The sequence below is a fragment of the Cicer arietinum genome, chromosome 5, assembly GCF_000331145.2.
Source record: "Cicer arietinum cultivar CDC Frontier isolate Library 1 chromosome 5, Cicar.CDCFrontier_v2.0, whole genome shotgun sequence".
Taxonomy (NCBI): domain Eukaryota; kingdom Viridiplantae; phylum Streptophyta; class Magnoliopsida; order Fabales; family Fabaceae; genus Cicer; species Cicer arietinum.
This window is the reverse complement of record NC_021164.2, coordinates 30,658,416-30,662,834: the sequence shown is the minus strand read 5'-3', so window position 1 is coordinate 30,662,834 and position 4,419 is coordinate 30,658,416. Positions and strand designations below refer to the sequence as shown.

The following is a 4,419-nucleotide window of genomic DNA, read 5'->3' as shown; positions in this document are numbered from 1 at the left end:
AAATAAAGTTTAAATTTCAAAATCTGAAACAAATATTTTAAAACTAGCTTCAAGTTGTTAAAAATTCTTCATCATAGTGCACGTTTACACACAATTAAAAAGAAATAAATTAAAAAAATAAAATGAGATTGCAAAAATAAAAGTTATCTCTAGCTATGGGTTGCCTCCCACGAAGCGCTTCTTTAAAGTCATTAGCTTGACGCCTCAACCATTGCAAAGGTGTATTATATGACACAAAGAACACATCATCTTTGTCACCAAGGGATACATAGGTGGCAATTGCTTGAGTTCAACCAGTGGCATCTCTTTCTTTTTCTCTACATATTCGTCTTCATTCCCTTTCAACTCCTCCCCGTGTAGTATGGAAGCGGGGGGAGTGGGATGACGATGCTTTTAACATGAATAAAATATCTTTTACTCTTGGATCTTCACTATCTTTAACAACATCTTGGGGTAGGCATAACACTTTTTCTAACGGTAGAATGGGTCTTTGATGTTCAACTTCTTCATCGACTATCGAATTGAAAATCTCAATTCGATTGCACCATTCTATTTCGTTTGAATGCTCTATGGCTTTTAAAATATTGAACGTAATTGTTTCCTCATTTACCTTAAAGGTTAAGGTGCCATCTGCTACATCAATTATAGCTCTCCCTGTTGCTAAGAATTGTCTCCCCAAGATCAAGGGGATATCATTGTCTTCCTCCATATCTAGTACCACAAAATCCACTAGAAAAATGAACTTATCTACTTTGACCAACTCCATATGGGTGTTTCATTGAACAATCCGCAAACTGTAACATCAGTTGTATGTCTTTGACTCTTCCAATGCCTAACCTTTTGTATATGGAAAAGGGCATAAGACTTACCTAGCTCCAAGATCACACAGGGCTTTCCCAAAAGATCTATCCCCAATAGCGCAAGGAATAGAGAAGCTTCCACGATCCTTGAGCTTAGGTGGCAACTTTGTCTGTAGAATAGCACTGCACTATTCAGTAAGCATCACTATTTCACTATCAATTTTTCTTTTCTTTAACATAATCTCCGTCATGAACTTGGCGTAAGCCGACATCTGCTCTAGTGCTTCCTATCTTAATCTTCGAGGAACAGATGTTGAATTTCTAGTTTTGGCAGTGTCTCCTTTTTCTGGACCACGGGTTCTTCCTCCTTTTCAATAGCGATGTGCTCCTCAACTAATGTCGGGGTGACCATTTCCTCCAAATTGGTTGAAGTTGAAGTACTTCCACTCTGTTTGGCTTTAGGTGATACTTGTTCACTTACCTTGCCACTCCTCATTGTCACTGCATTGACATTATTTCGTGGATTCAGAATTGTGTCACTAGGAATATTTCCGAGCGCTCTTGGTGCCTTTTGTTGAGCAAGTTGACCTAGTTGGGTCTCTAGATTCTTTATTGATGTAGAGTGATTTTTATGGATGGCTCATGACTCTTCAATGAAATAACTTGTGCTTGTTACTAACTTCTCCATAGCACTCTCTGAATCAACTTTTCGAGGTGGAACTTGATTTGCTTGAGCTCCTTGTTGACTTTGAGATCCACCCTGCTGATCTCGCCAAGAAAAATTTGGATGATTTCTCCAACCAGGGTTGTACGTACTAGAGTAGGGATTTTTCGATTATCCACAAAATTCACATCTTCTAGTTCTTCTATATCATTTTCATCCAGTGCTTCATAAGCTCCATTTTTATGTGCTCCCCCCCTAAAAGTTACAACCAGTATGTTTCAATAATTTGACAAGGGCCACTTGGGGTTGTATATTTAGGACTGCCATCCCCTTCTTTATCTCAGCGGCGATAACATCTTCTATCTGTTTTAAGAGCAACCTGCTTGGAGCCAACCCATCATCCATAACATTCAATTCCAATATACCACTTGTTGACCCACCACCTCTGTCATACAACATCATTTGTTCATTTGATGCCATGATCTCAATAATTTTGCGTGCTTATGATGCAGTCTTGTAATTCAAAGAACCCTCTCTTGTAGCATCGAACATGATTCTAGTGCTAGGCCTCAAACCACTACATAATATTTGCATCTAGGCAGTGTCATCATAAGCATGATTGGGGCATCCTGCTAGTAAACTCTTGAACCTCCTGTAAGTGTCACAAAGAGATTCCCCATCTTTCTGTTTGTAACTGGAAATCTCCTGTCTCTTTCTAACGAACACAACTGGGGGAAAGTATTGTTCTAAGAACTTATCTTTAAGGTCATCCCACGTGGTGATGCTACTAGCAGGAAAGGAGTTAAGCCACTCCTTAGCATCATCTTTCAATGACAATGGAAATAATCCCAATCTTTTGACTTCTTCTAAACAACCACCCATTTTCACTGTTTCACATTATTCAAAGAAGTTTGTGAGGTGTCTATTGGCGTCTTCGTTATGTTTACCGGAAAAATGAATCTCCTCCAACTCTTGGAATAGAGCGGAGCTCACTTCAAACTTATTAACTGTAACCGGTGTGTTAGGGATAGCCAATCGAGCACAGTTTCTATTTCGATTCTCATACTCACCGATGGTACGTTCAGGTGGTGGTGGATCAGCCATTTCAACACATATGAAGAAATCTTCCAAATCCTCTTCTTCCATTACTAATTGTCTTTCCCTTTGTCTCATTTCTCAAACCTCTTTTCAATTTGCTTTCGTAGTTTTTTCGATTTCTAGATCAAAGAAAAGTTCAGCCGAGGACTGCCTCACATACAAGGTTAGACGAATTGTGAGTAATGAAGAGTTTTAAAATAGAGAAAGATAAATAATTAAGTAAAAATTAAAGAGTTTTAAAACAATTTTTTTTCAAATTAAAAATAAATTAAAAGCAAAAAATTTATTGCAGAGCATAAAATTTCAATTAAGTAAACAAATTAAATTCAATAGCGATATGACAATCCCTGAAAACGGCGCCAAAAACTTGATAGTGTTTCAGCAAGTGTATTGAATCGTTGCAAGTAATAATTAAAACGGTAATACCGATGTCAAACTCAAGGATTGCGTTTTATTATCGAATTATATTTAATTACTAAAATTGAAGAAAAAGTTCCCAAATTGATTGAAATAATATTTAAAATTAACAACAGTAATAAAGTTGATCCTTTATAATAAGAAAAATGACAGGGATGAGTTTCACTTCGAATCCAACTTTGGTGTCTAATTTGATCCCAAATTGATCCTTTATTGAATTATAAAATATTTTATGGAACGACAGATAATTTATTGATGATTATATTAGTAGATTATGTCAAATGAAGGCTAGATGTTCGACCATGGCTCTAGAACATGAATTAGTTAAGATGGCAGCAACATGTTTGAACTATGTTGCTTGAAAGAAGATAGTTAGTTAGCAATTAAGGGACATGTCCCAATTAGCTGATAGTGCTAGGCAAATAGAGACGTTGAACCTTGAAAAAGAGAAAATTAAGAAATAGGAACGTGGTCCTCGAAAAGAGAGAGGCCCATATATGGCCTTAGTAGATCAAGATGACTTCGAAGAACATGATTCGAATAACTTTAGTGATAAAGGTGTAGATGAAGATCCATTTCTTGTTGCTATAAATTATGTTGAACCTGATTCAAAAATTTGCATATCAGAAACGACACTAGTAGAGGAGGAAAATGATATTGACACTATTATTGAACGGTTCAAAGAAGACACTTCGAAGAAGATTTATCCTCGAATCACGGAGTCCTTGATAGAATATCTACAAAAGAAGTTTAATATCTACAAGATTTATGTTGTGTCCTCGATGCAACAAACTATTCGGTAAGGTTGCTACAAAAGCCATCGTGAGATCTGAAAGGAAACACGTCTTTGAAAAGCAAAGGGAAAAAGAGACAGTGAATAAGGAAGAGGTCCAATCATACAATGTCCGTTTTTGAAGTAAATCAAGATGCTTTTATGATTAACACTAGACGTCCTTCCATTCCATGCTTCTAGACGGGTTTGGTCTTTGACATTTGAAGTCCGAGAGCGATCTACCAAATAGTCTGCACAAGAAACTGCTTCATCCCAAAATTGGCATCCTTTTGGAATTTAACGTGCATTTTTCCATTCAAAATAGTTATACTCTTTCTCTCTGTTACTCCATTTTATTGCAAAAATCTTACAACTCTCAATTGAAGTTGAATTCCATGAGTTGCACAAAATTCATTAAACTCATTCGAAGTGAATTCACCTATTCAATCACATCTAAAACTTTTGATTTCATGACCGCTCTCTTTTTCTACAAAGTTGAAGTTCTTAAAAGCAACAAAAGCTTTTGATTTTTGCTTTAAGAAATAAATACAAGTCTTTCTACTAATATCATCAATAAAGAGAATGAGATATTTACTCTTACCCAATGAAGATTGATTGATTGGCTCACACAAGTCGGTAGGCACAAGTTGCAGTGCCTTAGTTGCTTT

At 36.4% G+C, this 4,419-nt stretch overlaps 1 non-coding gene across 1 annotated transcript; it reads left to right on the top strand.

The window, feature by feature from the left end:
- The first annotated feature begins 2,075 nt into the window (after nucleotides 1-2,075).
- On the top strand, nucleotides 2,076-2,181 carry LOC113784795 (small nucleolar RNA R71). The gene has a single exon (XR_003470935.1). It is a non-coding gene; the product is annotated as a small nucleolar RNA R71 (small nucleolar RNA).
- The last annotated feature ends 2,238 nt before the right edge of the window (nucleotides 2,182-4,419 follow it).